Source organism: Schistocerca serialis, chromosome 7, assembly GCF_023864345.2.
Source record: "Schistocerca serialis cubense isolate TAMUIC-IGC-003099 chromosome 7, iqSchSeri2.2, whole genome shotgun sequence".
NCBI classification, from domain to species: Eukaryota; Metazoa; Arthropoda; class Insecta; order Orthoptera; family Acrididae; genus Schistocerca; species Schistocerca serialis.
The window spans coordinates 500,208,601-500,234,533 of NC_064644.1; the positions used below are offsets into that span (position 1 = coordinate 500,208,601).

Below are 25,933 nucleotides of genomic sequence, written 5' to 3' on the forward strand. Positions count from 1 at the left end.
AGACTGGTGCAGACAAATGCAGACTGACTAATCGGAGGTCTGTACACTTGTTATAATACCTTGCGCGTTCAGGTATCACTGCGCGAGCGTGATCCGCGAGGAGAAAAGGTTCTACGTTAGCAGCAATCTCATTGGCTGCGCTACATATTAATACGCGGATCGGCAGAAGCAGCTGGGCTTCAACGGGGCCGCAGCCAGACGGCGCGGCGCTTTATGTTCTCTTCTCCTAGAGGCCGCCTAGGTGTTGTCCTAGAGAAGGGCCGGTTAGTGTACTATTGGCTGACGTCTTTTTCACAGCCCTCTCTGCTCTTCTGTTCCTGACTTTGGTGCAAGCGCTCGTGGTGCCGGCACTTGACTTTTACGCCGGAACAGATTTATTTAAAGAACGACAGGTTTCCGGTTTGTGCTGATCTTCAGGTTATTACAATCACTTTCGTGGCTGGTAGCTTAAAGAAACAGTTACGGAATTCAACAGCATCCATTATCAGTAATATTAATATAATGGTTATATTTCATTTGATTATTGGTCGACAGTCTGGAGACAAACCAAAAATCAACGGAAATGTGTCCGTAATTCATCAAATGGCTCTAAGCACTATGGGACTTTACATCTGAGGTCATCAGTCAGCCTAGACTTAGAACTACATAAACCTAATCAACCTAAGGACATCACACACATCCATGCCCAAGGCAGAATTCGAACCTGCGACCGTGGCAGCAGCGCGGTTCCGGAATGAAGCGCCTAGAACCGCTCAGTCACAGCGGCCGGCTCGCAATTGATAATTTCAACATACGTCTGGTGACACAGAAACAACATAGCAAAAAAATGAGAAAAGCACAGAACGGGAGGGCTCAAATTTTCATGGGCTGAGTTATTTTTATACGTGGATAATACTGAATAGCTTTTAAAATAGCCTCTTAGTGACGGAACGCTTTCAGTCCTCCGTCATATGACGGGTCTAGTGCGAGGGCAGGCTCAGTTCCCTCCGCCATATGACCTGCCTCGTGCTTAAAGCTTAGAAACACCCCAATGCTGGTTTCCTGCTTCGAAGAAACTTGCTGTTGGACGTGGATGTAGCCATTCGACATAAAAGTGTCATCCCAGGTGCCCAATCTAGCACCTCTAAACTCTTCCGGGCAACTGTTACACTCTGCACTGCCATTTTGCCCGGTTATGGTTGGACCGCGAGCGGCAGAAAGCGTGTCCGAGATTGCGGGTGGACACCGTGGGGACTGGCAGTTTCCGCCAGCTAAAAGCCTAATACAGGGTGGCGTGGTAGCGAGAGGGGGTGGGGCAGGGGGTGGAACACACACACCCACACACACACACACACACATACACATATATGTACGGGGTCCGCTAAGTGGCGCGCGGCCCTTCCGCCGTTGCCAGTAATGGCGGCAGCGCGACACGACGAGTAAACAAGGTACCCCAGCCCACTCTCACTCCTTCCCCACCCCCGCCAGCCCACCCCCCAACTCATCCCTGCGCCCTCTCCTCCTGCGACCGCCGACCAGTGTCAACAGCGAAAGACACGGCGCCGTTTGCAGCAGAGACCTTTCCGAGGCCCCGTTACTGCACCGCCTGCCAGCTTGCTCTATAACGTAACACTTCTCTGAGAGATCATTGCTATTGCTTCTTATCAGGCGAAGCAGAAAAGAGCTACAAACAATAACAGTCAAATTCCTGACACATTCTTTTTCTTGTTATATCTGATTTCGGCAGATATCATCGACTGGATGCTCGCCATCTTCTTCTATCCCGTGTTTCTTCATTACCTGCCGCTAGCTTCGTCTATTTTTAATGCCATCCGACATTCAAGGACATCCTATTCCTCTCCATGTCTTTCCTATCATCTTTCCTGCAATGGCTCGTCGTTATAAGCAGTTCCTTCGTAGTATAAGTCTCAGCAAAGATGTTTTCACATTTTTGCAGTCTCGACTTGTTTTCGTCCCTATCCTATTCCCGGGTGTACGGTTTTTCATTCCCCATTATGTCATTCCACTGAACTTTTTTTTTCGTTTTGTTTTGCCCGACAAGCACATTTGAAACCCATCAAAGTACACTACTGGCTATTAAAATTGCTACACACGCGAAAATGACGTGCTACAGACGCGAAATTTCACAGACTGGAAGAAGATGCTGTGATATGCAAATGATTAGCTTTTCAGAGCAATGACACAAGGTTGGCGCCGGTGGCGACACCTACAACGTGCTGACATGAGGAAAGTTTCCAACCGATTTCTCATACACAAACAGCAGTTGACCGGCGTTGCCTGGTAAAACGTTGTTGTGATGCCTCGTGTAAGGAGGAGAAATGCGTTCCGACTTTGATAAAGGTCGGATTGTAACCTATCGCGATTGCGGTTTATCGTGTCGCGACATTGTTGCTCGCGTTGGTCGAGATCCAATGACTGTTAGCAGAATAAGGAATCTGTAGGTTCAGGAGGGTAATACGGACCGCCGTGCTGGATCGCAACGGCCTTGAATCACTAGCAGTCGATATGACAGGCATCTTCTCCGCATGGCTGTAACGGATCGTGCAGCCACGTCTCGATCCCTGAGTCAACAGATGGGGACGTTTGCAAGACAACAACCATCTGCACGAACAGTTCGACGGCGTTTGCAGCAGCATAGACTATCAGCTCGGAGGCCATGGCTGTGGTTACCCTTGACGCTGCATCACAGACAGGAGCGCCTGCGGTGGTGTACTTAACGACGAACCTGGGTGCACGAATGGCAAAACGTCATTTTTTTCGGATGAATCCAGGTTCTGTTTACAGCATCATGATGGTCGCATCCGTGCTTGGCGACAGCGCGGTGAACGCACATTGGAAGCGTGTATTCGTCATCGCCATACTGGCGTATCACCCGGTGTGATGGTATAGGGTGCCATTGGTTAAACGTCTCGGTCTCATCTTGTTCGCGTTGTTGGCACTTTGAACAGTGGACGTTACATTTCAGATGTATTACGACCCGTGGCTCTACCCTTCATTCGATCCCTGCGAAACCCTACATTTCATGACCGCATGTTGCAGGTCCTGTAAGGGGGCTTTCTGGATACAAAAAATGTTCGACTCTTGCCCTGGCCAGCACATTCTCCAGATCTCTCACCAACTGAAAACGTCTGGTCAATGGTAGCCCACCAACTGGCTCATCACAATACGCCAGTCACTACTCTTGATGAACTGTGGTATCGTGTTGAAGCAGCATGGGCAGCTGTACGCCATCCAAGCTCTATGACTCAATGCCCAGGCGTATCAAGGCCGTTATTACGGCCAAAGGTGGTTGTTCTGGGTTCCGATTTCTCAGGATCTATGCACCCAAATTGCTTAAAAATGTAATCACATGTCAATTCTAGTATAATGTAATGAATACCCGTTTATCATCTGCATTTCTTCTTGTTGTAGTAATTTTAATGGCCAGTAGTGTACTTTTCCTCTTCCTTTTTTGACTGTCGATGATTCGCTGCCATACAGTACTACACCTTACATGAAATACTTGGAGAATATATATTTTATTTCTATCAAAATGCTTGTCGTTGACAAATCGTTCATCTTTTCAAAAGCTCTTTAACCCATAGTTTATCTATGTCCTTTTTCCTTCCACACAGTTTCTGTTTTCTAGCACCAAACATCTTCAGAGCTTAAATGATTTTACTTGCTTTACTTTGCTTCCTTCATGTTTCCTGATCCTCTTCTCTTTGGTCTTTCCTTGATTAATCTTATTCCATACGCTTTCCCCACTTTCACGGTCCTCTCCATCATAAATTCGTCTGATTCACCCAACTCTCTTGATTATCTCCGTACTTAATTGTCCTTGTCCATTCTCCTTCTACTACTATTCCTTTTTCATGCTTTGCCTTACCTGTTAGTTCCTCAGCATAAATACAAGGTTATTCGTAAGTACCTCCGGGGTTTCGTAAGGAGACTACATGGAGGAAATTACAGGGCAAACAGAAAATAGACACATATCAGTGGACAGAGCGTTACAGGAACTCGACATGGGAACCATTCGTGGACGATAAATATGTCCGTTCGATTTGCGTGCACATGGAACGACAGAAGTCCGCTTTGGAAGTCCGTTTATTGAGCTGCCTACGCGCAGGTGCGAACTAATTCGATGCGACAATACGAGAGCGGATGACGTGTGCGCACATCTGACCCATAATGGTGCGCTCTGTAGCTACGCCATACGCCTTTTACGAATCGAAGCTTGAAGGAATGCTCTCTCCACTGATAATGTACGTGCCGTTTTACTGTATGTCCTGTGGTTTTTGCGCATTCATCTTCTGCAACCTCCGAAGAACTTAAGAATAAATCCTGTATAGAAATGCGTTGATGACAAAAAACCTTCTGCGTCTAACATCTCGTGCAATATTTCCACTGGCTCATCCTTGCTACCGCCCTCTCTCTCTTGTGTGGAGTCTACACCAATACCTTTCCAGTCTTCAGGAGGATATTCGAGTCCACTCTGTCGAACACATTTATCTAATCATGAAAACAATTTACATACCCCTGTTGCACATTATTTGTCCACAAAATGCATTTCATCTCATTTGATTTCTGATAACTTTCAAGAGAAACATACGCAGTAAAATTGTGGCATAAACTACTGCATAGCTCCAAGCTCTAAGCGATTCCAAAATGTGTTGGTCGCTGGAAATTTCATTTTGCAGGATTTGTAACTTCCACACACAGTTTACACTAGTTTACAGATTTTCGTAGTGTCAGTTATCTATGAAACAGCATCTTAAAACCGCCAGACACTGTCATAGTAATAACCTTTGTTATTTTCGACTATGTCTGACCTTAAATCATCGTCAGGTCCACTAATATTAACACAACGTGAGAGGATGAATAGTTAGCATAAAAAATAGTGGAACATACGAGTATCGTATTTTTTATATCGAAGAAACGTCCTCCCGCGTTACACTGACAACACTCGATGATCACATTTATGGAATATGCCATTCTTACGACGCTACATGTGACGCTCTGTATAAAGCGAATAAAAACAGGAAACTAACACTACATGGAATTCTGGGTATCAATAAACACTAATCACGGAATCTAGACTTAACCTTTGATGGTCAGTTTACAGTTCCATTATTCAGGCTTGCACACTGTGAAATAATGAACTTGTTGTAAATAGTATAACTGTTCCCTACCCTCATTCCACTGAATCTTAACTCCCCTCTGTTCCTCCCTCCCCCACCCTTTTTTTTTGCTTGTTCATCACATTCGTCAGTTATTTTGTCCATATTACACAGTAGTCTGTGCCAGTACTCACTTGTATTCTACACATTCTTAGAATTTTTATACTTGAGCGTAATGTAATAGATGGTTATTTAATATGCTCCTATTTTTCGTATTGGTATATAACCGTAAAAGATCACATCTTGTTTGATAATGGCTAGACGCACCCTCATATGGCGAGATGTGGGAACATGTAATGCACCTAGGAACAATGTCGAGCATGATCGTTTTGGTAATCCGAGTGTTATGGTGTGAGTTGGCGTAATGATGCATGAGTGCATTGGGCTCTAAATCTTTGAACACTGTGCACTCACCAGTCATTGTGACACTGTACTCCTTCCCCATGTACGTCTATTCAGGCGTGCATTCCGCCCTGACTTCATTTTAAGTGGATAACAACACGCGACCAAATCGAACAGCGCAGGTGGTAGTCGTGGTGGTGGTGGTGGTGGTGGTGGTGGTGGTGGTGGTGGTGATGGTGGAAGAGGAGGAGCTCTTGGAACGAGAGGATATTCAGCAAATGGACTGGCTTGTTGTTCCCTCGACTTAACTCCCATGGAGCACATATGAAATGCGTTAAGGAGGCGTATTGCGGCACGTCCACATGCACAAACGTCTCGATGTAATGAAATGTTGAAATGTGTGTGCATTTCTAAGGGACCAAACTGCTGTGGTCACAGGTCCCTTGACTTATACATTACTTAAACTGACTTAAACTAACTTATGCTACGAACAACACACACACCCATGCCTGAGCGAGGACTCGAACCTGCCGCACAATCCGTGACACGGCGATTTACGAGCAAAGGTGCTTGATGACGAAGCGTATTAACTTCTAATACAGTGCATATAATAATTTTACATCATTACATGAATGAGTAAAATAACAACTGGTGAGGCATAATGAAGATTCAGAAGTGTCACAACGACCACACAACTACAGCCGGCCGCTGTAGCCGAGCGGTTCTAGGCGCTTCAGTCCGGAACCGCGCTGCTGCTACGGTTGTGGGTTCGAATCCTGTCTCGAGTATGGATGTGTGTGATGTCCTTAGGTTGGTTAGGTTTAAGTGGTTCTAAGTCTAGGGGACTGATGACCTCAGTGCTTAGAGCCATTTGAACCATTTGAACAAAACTACGTGTTGCCTCGAAGTGTTGGACACCAAGACGTCGCACCCGTAACTGCAAAAATATCGTTCGGAAACGATATGTTCCTTAGGAAGAAAAATATCCTCTACATGTGATCACCACAGTCCCTCAAAGGGACGCCAGTGAAGTCCTGAATCATCATATTCAACACTGGTCGTATTATACTTCTACTGTAGTATACGTCCTTCAGGCACACTCGAAGTTACTTTTGTGATGGGATGGTTCCCTCAGGACACAGTGTGTAGTGTTCAGCGTACAATAACTTCTCAGTGCAGTCACAGATCTATACAGCAGATATCCTAGGTTATCACCTCAGCAAATGTAATGAACTGAAGACATCCGAAAATCTACATGTAATGAGTTCATCGTTCTGCTTTCATCCATGGTATTTCACATCATACGAGAAGACTGTGGAATTTAGTGAACGTTTAATTCGATTTCTGCTTCACACTGTCTCAATTTTGACGAACAAAATGATACATGCTTTCATAATTTACGAGAAACACAGCGTAGTCTACAGCATTACGAGCAGATGAGTCTCCAAAAACGACATTTGATCGCCTGGATCGTAATCATTGAAATCGCCAGTGCTACTAAGCGTAACAGACCCATTCAGTGATAAAACGAGCAGCTAACTATAATGATGCCGGTGGGTAGCAGATGGAGCCTGTTGTTGTCACGTACACCAGTGACAGGCAATCGGAATTGATTGGGGCGCGTATATAACGGTCAGAGGGGACGGGTGAACGTCGAAAACACTGCGGCCGAAATTCACGCGCGCACGTCGAAAGCAGCTCTGCAATAGCGTCTGATTTACGATATCCGCCACTAAACGCGGAATGACATTTCTCGTAATGCAGTCGCATCGGTTTCCAAAGAATTATGAGGCGTAATATGTCTTGCAACGTGTCACTGTCACTCAACCTGCGTGGCTTCCAGAATTGCTAAAAAACTAAATTAAAATGTCAGAAATGTAAGCGATAAATTAGGCTCCTGTGATTTTTTCGTAAGGATGTACTTGTTACAGCTATGTCGCTAAGAGCACATTGTAACGCACCTGTTAAAAGACATAATTTTCTATTGTTATTTCGTGCGGGCCAACGAAAACCAAATTAAGTTTTACTCCCTTTTTTGCCTTCTGCGCCAGAATTACTTTACGTGTTATTTTCTTCTTTTAGAGGGGATAGTGATTTTAGTGTTCTGACGCACAGTGTGTCGAGATGGGCGCGCATATTAAACCAAACTCTTATCACAGACAAGCAGCCGCATCCAGTTTTCGCAACTATTTGTAGCGTAAATTATTCGAATCTCTGTCTTCCTCTACAATTTTAGCTCTCCGCTAGACTACGTATTAAGTGCTAATCATTGCAATATCTGTCAATTAATAAGTCCCATGAAAGACACAAGTACTATAAGCGTGCACTGTGCGGTACTCAGTAGTACTCCCTTGCCGCAATCCGTTCATTATTCGAAATTATATTTATTTCTCCGCACGTAAAATATATATTTTTTTGAAATTTTTATGCGCTCTCTACCACTCTTCACGTTCTTTAAAGAAATTAACGCTCTACAACACGCGTCTTACACAATACGGAATACTTAAATTATCACTTACACAGTTTACGAGCCAGTGAGTGGCAAACCACCTCTTAGACTATACAAAGTACATACAGATGTAAATACAAAGACTGCGTACCAGTTAGTGATGAATAAATTCCTTCTTTATGTTCCGTTGTAACATCGAGCTCCGGCACGGCGGTATGGAACGTAACCGCAGAGGAGGCTGTGAGATGTCAGCCAATAATACACTACTGGCCATTAAAATTGCTACACCACGAAGATGACGTGCTACAGACGCGAAATTTAATCGACAGGAAGAAGATGCTGTGATATGCAAATGATTAGCTTTTCAGAGCATTCACACAAGGCTGGCGCCGGTGGCGACACCTACAACGTGCTGACATGAGGAAAGTTTCCAACCGATTTCTCATAAACAAACATCAGTTGACCGGCGTTGCCTGGTGAAACATTGTTACGATGCCTCGTGTAAGGAGGAGAAATGCGTACCATCACGTTTCCGACTTTGATAAAGGTCGGATTGTAGCCTATCGCCATTGCGGTTTATCGTATCGCGACATTGCTGCTCGCATTGGTCGAGATCCAATGACTGTTAGCAGAATATGGAATCGGTAGGTTCAGGAGGGTAATACGGAACGCCGTGCTGGATCCCAACGGCCTCGTATCACTAGCAGCCGAGATTACAGGCATCTTATCCGCATGGCTGTAACGGATCGTGCAGCCACGTCTCGATCCCTGAGTCAACAGATGGAGACGTTTGAACAGATGGGGACATCTGCAAGACAACAACCATCTGCACGAACAGTTCGACGACGTTTGCAGCAGCATGGTCTATCAGCTCGGAGACCGTGGCTGCGGTTTCTCTTGACGGTGCATCACAGACAGGAGCGCCTGCGATGGTGTACTCAACGACGAACCTGGGTGCACGAATGGCAACACGTCATTTTTTCAGATGAATCCAGGTTCTGTTTACAGCATCATGATGGTCGCATCCGTGTTTGGTGACATCACGGTGAACGCACATTGGGAGCGTGTATTCGTCTTCGCCATACTGGCGTATCACCCGGCGTGATGGTACGGGGTGCCATTGTTCGCATTGACGGCACTTTGAACAGTGGACGTTACATTTCATATGTGTTACGACCCGTGGCTCTACCCTTCATTCAATGCCTGCGAAACCCTACATTTCAGCAGGATAATGCAGGACCGCATGTTGCACGTCCTGTACCGGCCTTTCTGGATACAGAAAATGTTCGTCTGCTGCCGTGGCCAACACATTCTCCAGATGTCTCACCAATTGAAAACGTCTGGTTAATGGTGGCCGAGCAACTGGCTCGTCACAATAAGCGAGTCACTACTCTTGATGAACTGTGGTATCGTGGTGAAGCTGCATGGGCAGCTGTACCTGTGCACGCCATCCAAGCTCTGTTTGACTCAATGCCCAGTCGTACCAAGGCCGTTATTACGGCCAGAGGCGGTTGTTCTGGGCACTGATTTCCCAGGATCTATGCACCCAAATTGCGTGAAAATGTAATCATTTGTCAGTTCTAGTATAATATATTTGTCCAACGGATACCTGTTTATCATCTGTATTTATTCATGGTGTAGCAATTTTAAGGGCCAGTAGTGTACATAGATCGTATTGGAGTAACTACGAACAGTACATATATACGAGTAGCAAATGGAAGGCCACATATTATTTGTCACTACTGTTACTGTTTTACGGCAGGGTACGTAGGAGTATAAGAACGTGCTTCGTGCTATGACACGATACTGTGGGACTGTTGCGGTGGCCGCCTGAGACTTAAATCTGAGTGCAATAAGCCACATAATTTTAGCCTCTTACATTCCATATCATATATTAAGGTGTTATACCGAACGTAAACTCGTGTTCACTTCAAAATAACCTACGCGCCAAAATTAGCCTATCGTGTAAAGTAATTATTTATTTCAAATAAAGCATGGGCCTATCCACGAAAACCGTTTCATTTGACAATGACTTTAAATCCGAGTATAAAGAAAACTGTTTTCAGACTCTCTTTAAGTACATCGAAACCATTGTTATTTTCAGGCAGCGTCACATTAACTGCACTGCTTGGCATGAAAAGTGAAGCACCCAGAAAAGGTCTAGGAGAGAAATTGAAACTTCACAAGTTGTGACGGTATGTGTAGTGTTGGCAGAAGAGCCAACACTGTGTTTCTAGAGGAGGCCGAAATGCACGCGTTTAATTACACGCTGACTGGCGCGAGGTCCGGAACATTTAAGGGAATTAATAGTAGCAAACAAAGTAAGTAGTTGATATAATACTTAACTTTAATCCACAATTGTAGAACATCTCTCTTGATGATACATGCTTCACATAATAAATATCAATTGAATACGGTGCCTTGCTAGGTCGTAGCAAATGTAGCTGAAGGCTATGCTAACTATCGTCTTGGCAAATGAGAGCGTATTCGTCAGTGAACCATTGCTATGAACGTCGGCTGTACAACTGGGGCGAGTGCCAGGACGTCTCTCCAGACCTGCCGTGTGGTGGCGCTCGGTCTGTTATCCCTGACAGTGGCGACACGCGGGTCCGGCGTATACTAATGGACCGCGGCCGATTTAAAGGCTACCACCTAGCAAGTGTGGTGTCTGGCGGTGACACCACAGTATGTATTGTTACTTCAGTGATTACAAAATCCAGCCATATTTACTGACCTTAACAGCATGAGTCCATTTATTATATTGCACCCCCTGTGGTACAGATGCATGCACTGATTTGGTCGGGAAGAGTTTCATAATGCCGTTATATTCTCTCCTGAGACAAGCAGGACCACGACTGATGTAAACGGTCCTTGATATCCTGGATACGCACTGGGGTGGAGTTGAGGTCCGAGCTGATCCCACACATGGTCTGTCGGGTACAGATCTGGAGATCCTACTGGCAACGGGAGCTCCTAAAGTCACGCAGCTAGCTCATATAGACACGTGCGATGTGTGGACGAGCACTGCCATGTTGACAAGTGGCAAAACAGTAATGTCGCATGAGAGGTAACCATGTGGACGTAGGATGTCCGTGACGTACCTTTGTGCTTTTACAGTTCCCACAATCGCTACTAGGCGTGTCCTGAAGTCATATCGCGTACCATGACGCCGGCGGTAACCCACTGTGCCTCTCCAAAACAGGTTGCCGCCATGCTCCCAAGCGATAGTCATTCGGGGTAGGGCAGAACCGCGTTCCATCGCAGAGCGCAGTGCGACTCCCTTCATCAGCGATCCATGCTTCCTGGTCACGAAACCACTCCAAACGTAGCCGTTTCTATTGTGGTGTCAACAGGAGCCTACTCATGGGACGCTAATTCCCTACCCCATCTGTTGCCAGTCTCAGACCGACGTTGCTTGTTCTCCAAAGGCAGGCACGGAGTTATCATGTACTTGGTGCATAATAAGCGATACGAGTTTAAAGCTCGAAATGGTTCTAATAGCTCTGAGCACTATGGGACTTAACATCTGAGGTCATCAGTCCTCTAGAACTACTTAAACCTAACTAACCTAAGGACATCAAACACATCCATGCCCGAGGCAGAATTCGAACCTGCGAGCGCAGCACTCACGTGGTTCCGGACTGAAGCGCCTAGAACCGCTCGGTCACCGAGGCCGGCGTTTAAAGCTCAAACGCCACTTACCACCAGACGTTCATGCCGCACACCATTCGTGACTGGAACATGGTAGAAGGTAAATGACAGTGGGACCTGAATTACCTTTCGCCACTCACCGTAAGCTGACTTGGAGCGTGTAGCTACAGATGTTTTGGATGGCGGAGATGGCCCTACAAGATACTGTACTTTCAGATTACTTTCATTCTCTGAAAATGTGACCAGCACGGAAGGCGTATCGAAAACATAAACTGTCTGCGAAGAATCAGCCTAATAAACGTTATTTCTGTTTAGAGTTATTTCATTCCCTAGCCTCAAACGGGGCGAACGTGGGCATCGGCGTGCAATGGCTCTTCAGGGAGTTCAAAGGATACTTTTAAAAGTATGAACTACATATAAATATTTTAAAAATATATTAAAAGTTGCCGTTCATTGTAGATATTTTTAATAACACACAGAGAAACGTTGTATGGCTTTAAACCAGTTATAACGACTTGCGAGAAAGTTAAAACAAGCAACACGCTGTATTAAACTTCAACCCGCATCTCGTGGTCGTGCGGTAGCGTTCTCGCTTCCCACGCCCGGTTCGATTCCCGGCGGGGTCAGGGATTTTCTCTGCCTCGTGATGGCTGGGTGTTGTGTGATGTCCTTAGGTTAGTTAGGTTTAAGTAGTTCTAAGTTCTAGGGGACTGATGACCATAGATGTTAAGTCCCATAGTGCTCAGAGCCATTTGAACCATTTGTATTAAACTCCAGTCCGCTGTATTAAACTTCAGTCCCAGTTTGTAGCAGAGACCTGCATTTAGTGTGAGTAATGAGGTGAGAGGAGGTGGATTGGTCCTCTGGTTAAGGGGGGTAGGGCATCAAACGGGCCGACTTGGAGCAGGAGAGGCACCACAGGACATTTCAATTTCCACTGTCTATACTTTTACAAATAAATTCATAAAACTTTGTCAGCATGACCAGGAAGGATTCAGAATTCACACTCATAGCAGTGGAAGTTCTAAAACATACCGAAGTAATTTATTTACGTGTGAAATTTCATCATTTTTTCACTTACTAATGGGAGCATTTGTTGCTATAGGTACACTTTTCTTCATAAGTAAGAGAGATTCTTCGATGAATTTTGCACAGCATACAAACCATACTTAAAGGTGTGTGAAACTCTATAATTTTCCAAATCTATTAAAAACTGTGGTAAAAATTGAGGTAATTGACTATAAAATTTGTGTTTTTTCTAAACATGAGGTTTAAAATATAACAGTTCATTCGTTTTTTCATACATTAAATAAATTCTAGAGTTTCATACATCTCTGAGAATGGTATGTATGCTGTGCAAAATTCATCGAAGAATCTCTCTCACTTATGAAGAAAAGTGTACCTATAGCAACAAATGCAGCCATTAGTAAGTGAAAAAATGATGAAATTTCGCACGTAAAAAAAATTTATTTTGTTATGTTTTCGAACTCCCACTGCAATGGGTGTGAATCCTGAATCCTTCCTGGCGATGCTGACAAAGTTTTATGAATTTATTTCTAAAAGTATAGACACTGGAAATTAAAATGTCCTGAGATGCCTCTCCTGCTCCAAGTCGGCCCGTTTGACGTCCTACCCCCCTTAAATTTTTGTGGAGAAATATGAATAACGTGGATTAGGTTGTACGTGCAACGTGGGTGGATGGGTAAGGGGATACACAGGAATCGGGGCAGTAGTGATAAATAGTATAGCGATTAGGACAAAGTCAAGAGGAGGAGAGAAAGAAAGGGATGGTGACGAACGAGGGGGGGGGGGGGGGCTGTAGATGTCAGGGCGGGTATCGTTGTCAGGAAATGGGGGTGGGTCTTAATACTGTGCTGGAAGAGAACACGGAGTGTGTGCAAGGATGGAGCGGGTGGGACGTGTTGATGTAGTGCGGAAGTACACCATGATTTGTGATTATGGGGGAAACAGTGGAGACGTTATAGTGGAGTTTACGGGAAGTGTAGGATGTTCGGAAGTGTTCAGTGGTGCCAAGGAGGTGGTGATCTAATTCCCACATATGAGGTGTAAGTGCGTTTTCAGAATTAAGAGGACGACTGCTGTCGCCAGTGGGAACACGGGTAACGCTTCCAATAGGCAGCTGATTCGGCAGCGTTCCGGCGCGTCTGATTTGCGACGCGAACGCGGCCTGCGAGCACAAGAGCGGCCGGGCCCCCGCCTATTGGTTTCTGGAATTACTCCGTCGCCGCGGTGGCGATAAATTTGATTTAGTGTCCCGGCGGTGGGTCTGCGCGGGCTACCTGTCCGTGCCGGGCGCAGGCATTACCGCGCTCCAGGGCCGGCGTGGGATGGGATTGCCGCCCCCGCTGGCCCGCCCGCTCGCCGCGCGGGATTGCGCCACCCGGCCCGCATAAATCGCCGGTATTTAGATTTTTATTAGCAGCCGCCATCCATCCTCATTGAGCGGTGGTAAATCCGAGCCGGGGCGTGGCTGCAGCGGCCGCTGCCACACGAATCGCGCCCTGCGCTCTCCTGGCTTTTGCGGCGGTAAATTAGAAGTGGACGCTAGCGCGCCGGGGCGCCTATTCACGCTGTTTTACCCCACCAGCGTGCGCCGCACTTACGCTTCTCTTTAGTTAGGTTCAATCTATTACTATACGTTGCATCTACGGCGTGGTGCGCTAACGCGAGAGTGACACAATATAAAAGTAAGCAAACCAGACAAAGAAAAATGCTGCCCACCTCCTCCCCCCCCCCCCCCCCCCCCAGGAGGCGTTAAGTTAATTCCGTCTAACACCGACTTCACCTTCGATAATTGCTTCAAATCGGTGAGGAAGTTTCTTCAAGTATGCCATACCAGATCAGGTTATTCATTTATGGTTAGACATCGTGGAGCAACCACATTGAGTAACTGCTAATTAACATAGGTTCATTTCGTGGGCCAGTGCAGGTGCGATAGGATGTCTGGGTGTTCGTCACATCAGGAACGCATGCATGCAACCCTGTGAACACAACTGTTGTCATGCTGGAAGATGGGAGTCTCCATGACATACTCATCAAGCAGATTTTCCAAGGAGGGCAACAAATGGTCATCGAGAATCCATGCAAATTATAAAAATGGAATTACATATGTATGCATGTAGGTATGTATGTGTATATGTACGTTTATATGTGCCACATCTCCTAAACCACTGGACCATTTCGATCAAACTTGGTACACATATCGTTTACTATCTGGGAAGAATCAAATGGTTCAAATGGCTCTGAGCACTGTGGGACTTAACATCTGAGGTCATCAGTCCCCTAGAACTTAGAACTACTTAAACCTAACTAACCTAAGGACATCACGCACATCCATGCGCGAGGCATGATTCGAACCTGCGACCGTAGTGGTCGCACGGTTCCAGACTAGAACCGCACGGCCACACCGGCCGGCTGGGAAGAATCACTGTTGGGGTAAGAACTACCCACCTATAAGAGAGTGGAGGGGGTCAAAAAGCAGCGAAGCACAGGACACGAGAATACCCGTACTTCAAAATAAGGCAAAGGTCCCGAGTTCGAGTCTCGGTTCGGCACACAGTTTTAATCTGCCAGGAAGTTTCATATCAGCGCACACTCCGCTGCAGAGTGAAAATCTCACGTTGGAAGCATCCCTCAGGCTGTGGCTAAGCCATGTCTCCGCAATATCCTTTCATTCAGGAGCGCTAGTTCTGCAACCTTCGCGGGAGAGCTTCTGTAATGTTTGGAAGGTAGGAGACGAGGTACTGGCAGAAGTAAAGCTGTGAGGACGGGGCGTGAGTCGTGCTTGGATAGCTCAGTTGGTAGAGCACTTGCCCGCGGAAGGCAAAGGTCCCGAGTTCGAGTCTCGGTCCGGCAAACAGCTTTAATCTGCCAGGAAATTTCATATCAGCGCACACTCCGCTGCAGAGTGAAAATCTCAATCTGGACCCGTACTGTCATTCAGTATTTGTGACTGAGAGAATTTACAGACATGCAACAAACTTTACACATAATTTCACATCTTTACGAAACTACTCCTCGCGGACGACCCCCACGAAATGATGAAAAAAAAGTTTTTTGGTTACTACATTATCCCTGTTCATGCAGTAAAACAGTTACATGAAGCATAACGTTTTAATTGATTACTTCTTCACTGCTAACTGTATTCGTCACACATTTTGCAGACAGAATTCACATATACCACTGAATGCACCAATAAATTGCATCACTGTACAAGACACTCTTCAGGAGATGTGACATCAAACACTAAGATGCGAGTAAAAGCTGCCGCATTATACATGACGTTTTAATTTATTACTTCTCCACTACAACTCTATCCTCAACACATTTCACAGACAGCTGGCACATGTACCACTGGATATACTTGCACAATTACATCACAGTACGGCGCATAGCTCAGGAGATACACTGTCATAAATGTTGAGTTGCGTGAAAATAAAATTGGAGGGCGAAATTCGCTAGACATAGAAGTCAAATATGTTTAAAATACGTGTGAAGTATGTTAAATATTTGTGAAATATATTTGATGTGTGCCTATGCGGGCAAAGCGATGCGGAAAAAGCTTATCCATAACTCCTGGAATGATTTCAATTAGGTAAATATACTAATTACAATGTGGAAAGAAATGCTGTAGGTGTAAGAATCGCCAGCCTTCTAATGGGATGAGTGTGATAACGTGGAAAGAGAAGGGAGGATGAGAATATGGACAGACAGCAAGGGGAAAGGAGGAGATAAGCACAGGTAGGAAGAGGAGTAATGAACAGAGATAGGAGATGGAGAAATTGAAAGAAAGAGAGGAGAGGAGGAGATGGAGAGAGACAGAGACAGAGAGAGAAAGAGAGGATGGACAGAGCGAGGCGAGAGGAGAAGATCAATAAAGAGAGGGGCGGAGGAGACTGACAAAGAGAGTGGGAGGAGGAGATGAAATTAGAGGGAGGAGGTAGACAGAGGGGAAACGAGCAACGAGCAGTCGGGGCAGAGCAGATTGACAGCGGGAGGGGAGGAGGAGATGAACAGAGAGAGGGGCAAGAGGGGATGGACAGAAAGTAGGGGGTGGAGGAGGTGACCAGAGAAATGGGTTGTGGAGAAAGGCAGAGTGAGGGGAAGAAGGGAAGTTTGGAATAAATACTTATCTGTACATAGGGTTGCTGCATAGGCTACTTGATAAAATCTGACCTATAGTGTGTATGAGTGCAGACAAAGTGATTCCAGGTAAAACGTTTTTATTATCATACAAAACTTCTAACAGCGATACAGCAGTCATGTAGTGACAGCTACCAGGAACGTAAGCAACGAGAATGGTGAAGTCTTTCGTACATTTCTAATTAGCATAATAGATACATCTCCCCTTTCCATTGGTGGGTTGGATGGGTGGCCTCAGTGATACAGATATCCGTACCGTAGGTGCAACCACATCAGACGAGTATCTGTTGAGAGATCAGACAAACATGTGGTTTCTGAAGAGGGGCAAGTCGAAACCAAGTCCCGGGAGTCGACGACATTCCGTCAGAACTACTGATAACCTTGGGAAAGTAGGCCATGACCGAACTCTTCCATCTGGTGTGCAAGTTGTATGAGACAGGCGAAATATCCTCCAAGAAAGATGGTAAGGACAACTGTGAATAGCACCAAAGTATCAGTTTAATAAGTCATGGATGCAAAGTACTAACGCGAGTTTTTTACTGAACAGTGGAAAGACGTAAAAGCCGATCTCGGGGAAGATCAGAATGGATTCCGGAGAAATATAGGAACAAGCGAAACAATGTGGACACTACTATTTACCTTAGAATGTAGGTTAAGAAAACGTAAACCTACGTTTACAGCACTTGTAGACTTAGAGAAAGTTTTTGACTATTTTGACTTAAATACTCGCTTTGAAATTCTGAAGGTAGCAAGGGTAAAATACAGGGAGCGAAATGCTATTTACGACTTTTGCTGACACCAAAAGGTAGTTATACGAGTTGAGGAGCATGACAGAGAAGCAGTGCTTGAGAAGGGAGTGAGTCAGGGTTGTAGCCTATCCCGAATGTTATTCAAGCTGTACATTGAGCAAGCAGTAATGGTAACCAAAGAAAAATTTGGAGAAGGGATTAAACTCCATGGAAAAGAAATAAAAGCTCTGAGGTTCGCCAATGACATTGTAATTCTGTTACAGACAGCACAGGACTTCGAAGGACAGTTGAACGGGATGGATAGTGCTTGAAAGGTGGACATAAGGTGATCATAAACAAAAGTAAAATAGGGATAATGGATTGTGGTCCAATAAAATCAGGTGAAGTTGGGGGAATTACATTAGGAAACGAGACATTTAAAGTAGTAGATAAGTCTTACTATTTGTGCAGCAAAATAACGGATGACATCGGAAGTAGAGGGGATCGAAATGTAGACTGGCAATGACAAGAAAAGTGTTTCTGAAGAAGATAAGTTGTTTAACATCGAATACAGATTTACGTGTTAGGATATCTTTTCTGGAAGTATTTGTATGGACTGTAGCCATGTATGGAATTCAAACGTGAACGGTAAACAGCTTAGATATGAGGAGAATATGAGCTTTTTAAGTGTGGTGCTACAGAGGAATGCTGAAAATTACATGGATAGTTCATGTAACTAATGACGAGGTACTGTACCAAACTGGGGAGAAAAATTTGTGGCACAACCTGACTAGAAGAAGGGATCGGTTGATAGGACACATTCTAACACATCAAGAGATTGCCAACATAGTACTGGATGTGTGTGTTCGTGTTTGTGTGTGTGTGGGGGGTGGGGGGGGGGGAGAGGAGGGGGGAGGGGGAATCGTAGAGGGAGACCAAGAGATGAAGACATTAAGCAGATTCAGAAGGATATAGGTCGCAATAGTTATACGAACATGAAGAGGCTTGCACAGGATAGAGTAGCATGGAGAGCTGTATCAAACAAGTCCTCCGAACTGAAGACCACAACAACACAACAATAATAGGTTCATGCATGCATCCATAGCCGAGATCGTCAATGCCCGTCTCCACAAAGTCGCTCGAGGCGGAGGTGAAGGTGTCTGGATCCTCGTGGCGGAAACTTTTCACTGCCAGTGTTTGACCGGCAGGGGGAGGGGAGGTGGTGACGTCAGGGGGAGGAGAGTTGGCGACGTAAAGTTTCTGATCAGCACTCTTTGCGGCAACATGCTGCATTAAATTCTAAGCCTCTCCGCGGTGTCTCACGAATTGAGGGCTTGTGTTATTGTTGATGATGATCCACCCGTGGGATGGAGACGTTAAGCTCGACGGCCCCCCTGCTGGTATTCGAGAAGAGCAGGCTATTTGGCGGTACCGGGTTTCACCCTCTTCCTTCCCTTCATCCCTTACAGAACAAACCCGGCACTACATTTTACAAGCACTCATCACAATAATCCACACGCCACAGATACACGCTTGACACTAGGACCTTGCCACTAAGGACGATGCAGGATTCCTGCATCCGCTCCCCTGCATTCATTCCCTGAGTGTGGAACCATTTTGATTTTCAGGAGATAATTATTCGTAATTGTTTACTTCCTAGGAAATTTATTGTGCTTTTTCTTTTTAATAAAAGGACATAGAAAGCTTCTGCTTATTCACGCCGTTCCCCTGGCGCAAGTATCTACTGAATTGATCGTATTTGACAAATGTGCAGTTAGACCTTTGAGAGCTTCTACAGTGTTCCACCAGTCATATTTCTTTTCCGTCGACATTAGTGCTGTAGATCTCTTGGATCCCAGAAGCATCTATATTCTTCTGTCAGCAACTTTATATTGCCTTCAGAGCGCACCATCGCTCAGGAAATTCATCTCAACAACAAAAGTAGACAAGGCAACAGTCGAAAGCTTTCTGTGCACCTAGCGCTGAAGCGGAGAGGACGCGAACTTTCTTAGATCTTTCGCTAAAATACTGAAAATCAGCGAAACACGAGCGAACGCTAGCGAATGCGAATCGTACTCAACGGAACGCAGTTGGCTCGTGGTCGCCTACTGTTTACACCAGAGAAAATTCTCGTTAGCTCGTGCTCTATCGTTTGTGTGGGCTCCTGTGTAAACCAGGCTTTACAGAACTATCTCAGATATGGACTATACACCTCACATTCCACACTTTTGTGCAATTGTTACAGCAAAATAAAGGAACAGTGGTCAGTTAATAAATTTTTACAGGCAGTTCTACGAAATTATTTAAACAGTTCTATGTTTGTATTACAACGCTATTGCAAAATATTTTCATCCTCTCAGACTTTCAATAGAATGATTTTGATCTGAAATACCTGTGCTGAAAGATTATGAGGACATCATACATTTCACCTTGTAAGGTTCTCGCACTTAAGTGGTTATTTTTCCGGGAGAAAACTAACCGTTAGCACTTTTGAACAGACAAATACAGCACTGTTTAGGATTAGGTGCACATCATAATATACTATTTTCAAAGCACTAGAAGTAATACATCACAGACGCAAAACTGGACCTTTAGTGAATTCATTCGATGGGATTCTATTTTATTACACTGTAGCTTTACGTGTTGCAAACTGGCACAAATATCTTTAGTATTTACTTGCTCTGTTTTGTAATGATCTGCTGTGGATTATTACGAACTTCTGGCACAATAATGTAGACAGAGGTTATTTCTCTTTATATTGATAACAAAGGTCCCCAGATACCGTTTAAGAAATGTCCTCCCACGAAACGACGTGAATTACTCTGCGAAACTGTCTAACACTACCAACATCTGACGGCTATTCTTTTCATTTACAATTGGTGATAATTTAGCTGTCTTAGTGCTGTTTTTGAGATAGTGATTTAAGTTCGTTTGAGTAATTTTTTGTTCTAAAACATGGTGTATTTACGGTATGTAGATGTAGCTACCATTGTCAACGAATTTCTGTACAGCTCTCGTGCATGCGCTAGTGTTTAACTCATTCAGATGCATCTGTGTTCTCATTCACTCTTCTCGAAAGACGCAGTTTTAGCTATCCATTTAGTTTCCAACAGTGATTCGGAGTGCCCGCTGTAATCTCCCCCCTCCTTCCTTCTTCCTTCTATTGTCCACATTAAACAGTGTCCAGTCCAAGAAATTAATGAGCAAAGTCTTGTATGAAGATTTGAGAGGAGCTAAGATTACTTTCAAGTTCACTTAGCTTGTCATCTTGAGATGGCTATAGTTCTTCTTGTCTAGGGAGTCTGATTCTCGAAGCTGATCAAGTCCTCGCGGTTGGTTTGAAGTAGATAAATTGGAAGGTTATTGTTTTCTTACTTAACTATATTTCCACTGATTTTCTCACATTTTATTATATCATAAAGTATTTTGATTTTTCACATTAACAAAGACGAAATTACATTTTTCGCACCTATTATACAAAAACACTTCCGATCACATCAGAGGCAAGCTTACGACTCACACACTCTGCGGAAATAACAGTATTTCAAAGGGTTTCCTATTTTTCTTAACAAATGAATTCCTACTAGTTTTTGTTACATTATTAATTTCGTTTATTATTTTATAAATGAATCCAGAAGTAAAAATAGTAAATACTGGATTGTGTAATTAATAATAGAAATTTTAAGTGTGCAAGTAAGTCGTAATTTCAAATGTTTCTAAAAAAAATAATTTTAACTGTACATTCAGAACTAGTACTTATCAATTATAACATCGAAACTAAAATATTTTGTAAAGCAATTAATTTTCATAAATTTTAGCTTGAAATATAACGTACTGTGTACAAAATTACATCAAAGTATTCAGAGAGGCAACAGATAATAATGAACTGCCCAAAATTCGAAAAATAATAGCGATGTCGTAAAGTAGTGTCGAGGAAAAGTAATACTGGAGGAGGCTGTGCCATTTCACCCGTCAGCCCGAGTATCGATACGGAGGATATATCAGAAGTACTTGGGCTTCATACGACAGTTATAACTTGCTCCCGCGGTTAGTGCCGCCGTGGCGGGCGTATCACGCGAGCTCTTCCACTGACGCGAGTGTGTCCATAAATTCTGCAACCCCGCACTTGTCTGGAAGTTCGCGTTATCACCTCAATCCTTCGATACGGGCGGTTGATAGCTGAGTGATAAACGTTGCCCGTGTTTACGGATTTCGGTTCGGATCGCTCCGTTGACTGCGTGCACACGCTTATGACGACTTTCACTAGTTTGGATTTCGTCTGTGGCCTGCCGTACATTACGCGAACTCCACCGTCATCGAGCCCAGGAATCACCTCTTTGTTGCACCGGTCTCTCCAAGACATCCAGCGCGAGTCATCATGAACTGTGTTCCACATACGTCGAGTTGAATAGAAAAAGCCATCTTTCAGCACTGAGCACGTATAGATTAGTGTTTCACAGCCAATATGTCACTGCGTGACGGAGTACTATGGTGTGTGTCACGAAATTTTATCCTATTCGAGCATTGAATTTTGAATTTGGATAATTCAACCAACTTTACTTTTTAATGTGTACTAATTTACAAGCAATTTTGAGACAGCACAAGCCAGCATCTGCAGCAGTAGGGAACTGTCAGCTCTGTCTCGAATGGTGGTTACCTCTTCTCGCTTTGTGACATAAAGAGAGCACTTTACTCACTTGCTCAGTTTCAATGCATACGGTGTGATTCACATGCCCTACCGATTGGTTTTATGCAACCCACAACGCCTTCAACACCACATATGAGATTTTCATATTCTCTCGCTCACTAAATGGAGACTGTTAGTCCTCCAGAAAAAAATGAACAGGACCTTTTCGTAGGAAATTTGATGTAGTTAGATTTTGTACTGGGAAACGTTTTTGCTGGAGACAACGATTTTCGAATTATTCAAGAAAACGCGTTTGATGTCACTTTTGTGTATTTTCTAGGATAAATAAAAAACTATGGCATTAAGAAAACACGTATTCCCAGTCCTAAATTTAACTTCATTAAATTTTCTCCATAACGGTCGAGTTCATTTATTCTGTAGGACCAACAGTTTGCGCATAACTAGCGAGAGAATATGAAAACGTTGCACATGGTATTTGAAGACGCTATGGGTTGCATAAAACGCATCAGTAGGGGCAGCTGAGTCAGCCTGTACGTGCCCTCAGTAGGCAGTGTTCCATAAATTTTATTTCAGTTTTAACAGTAAAGAGACTTATTCATAATAAAAGTAAACTGTGTCAATGGGTTTTATTGTTTTGGGTAATGTTCATTGTATAGCTTAGATAATGGTTCAAAAGTCATGGTCCATAGCAAGTGTCAGTGCGTAAATTAGTGAAATGACGACGGAAACCTCGTGTTTGCTAATGAAAGTAATCAAACGCATGTGTAACAACTAAAAACGACAAAACGAAATGAAATGAAGTGTTTCAACACGCCATAATCAAGAGAAGGGAGATCACAGCATCAAAACCCATGACAGCTTTTAGAATGCTTGGTAGCTATAAGACAACCAACAGACGTAACTGATAGCGACGTGTGAGAAAGAAAATAAATAAAATCCCAAAGATAATAGCACATAATGAGCTGAAACATGATTGAGGAAAATGATACTATTCAAATGGTGTCTTTTATTAGGCGGAGTTTTTTCCCACGTAGTGGAATAAAATGTTATTAGACGCTAACCCAACATATTCTAAGAAGTAAACAATACGTTTAAAAAATATGTAAGTTATGTATGTCGCTGGATATTGTCCATGTAGTTCATCAGTGCTAAGAGCCCGCACAGCGTCTCATGATGCAGTAAGCAGCTTTAGGTAAACGAGCAGCGAGAGCGCACCCAAGATCTGAGCTACAGGGAAGAGGAGACTTATATTCATTTCACGGTGAATGGGGAAATAGTTGCAACATTTCGCGACACTTGGTTCTGGGTACATATGTTACAACGAGTACACAGTCAGAATCCATTAACTGTTCCGCTATTCTTCAAAATGAGACTGCATTCATGCGTCTGTCTGTGCGGCGGGGCAGGACTCGAGATCGGTTGGTGAATAACACTACTAGTCCGGTAAGCAGATTACATTCTGATGTCTGTAAGGGAGCTATAGTACTTACACCAGGCAATCTGTTCACTGTAACCATTATTAAAATTAATTCTTTAAATATTTGAAGTTCCATCGCACAGGAGATTATCAGTAGCATCTTTCCTCCTTCCCTCCATTTCTTTCAAGAACTGAACTCTCATGTACAAACAGCTTCAAACGCCTAATTAGTTCAAAAATTAGTTAATGTGTTCAATAATTGGCACTTAGCATGTAAATCTTAAGTCATAAATGGCAGGGTCATATGAGATCTACCTTCGCACAGAGATTTTTGTAATTCTATAAATATTTGTAAACCTGATACTGAAAACTAGTTAAATTTTTATGAAAAGTTAGTGTTTCTCCTAAACTGTCTGTCGTACAACAATATAATTTTGTAGACGTAAAGAAATAGTAAATTAAAAGGTCATTCTTGATGCTGAAGTTTTACAGCATGAACAACGAACATTTAGCAAGCAATAAACTTTTCCCCTATCGTTATTGCGAGGATTGTATGTGCGAAAAAGTTTTTAAAACATTTGAAATTATGTCTAAATTGTGTTGGAAGTCGCTAAGTGTTCCCCTTACCAAACAATGGAAGAGAAGAAAAGGTAGTTTTTCACGTATCTCAAATGTTTATAACGTCATATCTCCCAAACTCTGTGTCGTACAATGACACAACTTTGCACATACATTCAGAGGTATAAGTGGGTGCTATCTGCAAAATATGTTACTAATAGAATTAGTAGTGAAAAAGTACACGGTGTTCCATTTGAATGACACCCCAAAATTTGCGTAAATTTCACTTAATGGCTTTGCATAAAAATCGGGAAATGAAATCAACATGTCATATCCTGTTCGTGGGTAAGTAAATATAGATGAAACACAAAAGTTCCTGGAGGCGACCACGCTCGACTTTTAGACACAGTTGAACACGACGCTGCAGATTCTCGTATATTGCTGCAAGAACCTATGATGTCACAGCCTCGATTTCACGGATGATATTCTCTCGCAAATATTCCAAGTTGTGTGATTTGTTCCTGTAGACCCTGCCTTTATGCCATTGCAGAGGAAAACTTAGGTGGTGTTAAGTTAGGTGACCTTGGGGGCCATAGTCCTTTCGAAAGCACTCTACCGGGGAAAAATGATTCGACCACAGCCATGATCACTCGAGATCTACGGCATGTAGCGCCATCCTGTTGGCAGCGGAAGAGGGTAAAGTCGTCCAACAGATGCACAAATTCCCGAAACATTTAGAAGTAAACTGCACTTGTCGCAGTAGACTCGAAAAAAATTGGTCCGATGACGCGACGCTGTGATAGTGTACAGAACACGGCAATCTTTTGTGAATCCAAGAGTTGTTCGACCAGTGCATGTGTATGCTGAGAGTTTCCATAACCAGAGAGCTGGAACCACACCTCATCACTGAAGCATGTGTACTGCAATATTTCTGGCCTCTGTGCAATAAATTGCTGAAACCAACGGCAAAATGTAATGCGTGTGTCTTTGTCATTGACATTCAGTTCCTGAACAATTGTAAACGTGTTTGGATATATGCCGGCTTCCTTCGCAGCCCAGTGACATGTACTCCGTGACATTCCATATTCCTCAGATAAACGTCCAACAGACTTTTCAGAAAATACCAACAATAGTTGTTTCGTGTCAGTCAGTTTTCCTTCCGATAGTGGCGGCCGTCCCCCGCCGTGGAGATCCAACCCCGATCCGCTACCCTCCATCTTGTTCACCAACTTTTGAAAGCAGCATTTAGACAGTATATGCTGGTCAGCAATCCGTTCAACAAATACTCGCTCGGCCCCTCGACTCCCCCCCCCCCCCCCCCCCGGGCATGGGTGTGTGTGTTGTTCTTAGCATAAGTTAGTCTAAGTGTTGTGTAAGTCTAGGGACCGATGACCTCAGCAGTTTGGTCCCTTAAGAATTCACACTTATTTGAACATTTGAAATAGTCGCTGACATGTCTTAATAGAATCAGTAATCCAATACCGTTTCACAAGAAACACGCGCTCTTCCACAGAATAGCGATACACTGCCACTAAACACTGAACACTGAGCTCCAGCCTCAGTGGAACGTGGAAACACACTGTTGCGTCAAACGATGTTGCAGAGTGCGGTGTTGCCATGTCAAAAGTCACAAATTATACTGTGCAATTTCAGCGGAATTGCTACACATGTGTGTGGGGTCTCTTTTGAGCGGAACACCGTGTAATAAATTAAAACGTCATACCTTATGCTGAAATTTTAATGCAGGAAGAACGAAAATGTAAACACTAAACTTTTCTCCCTTTCATTATTTTGTGAACGATGTCTGCGAGAAAAAGT

General features: G+C 43.9%; 1 protein-coding gene and 1 non-coding gene across 3 annotated transcripts in view; one reads left to right on the forward strand and one right to left on the reverse strand.

The window, feature by feature from the left end:
• The window catches only part of LOC126412375 (semaphorin-2A-like), a 1,156,194-nt gene that overhangs the window by 331,750 nt on the left and 798,511 nt on the right, over positions 1-25,933 (reverse strand). The window lies entirely within an intron of this gene.
• Trnap-cgg (transfer RNA proline (anticodon CGG)) lies at positions 15,404-15,478 on the forward strand. The gene has a single exon. It is a non-coding gene; the product is annotated as a tRNA-Pro (tRNA).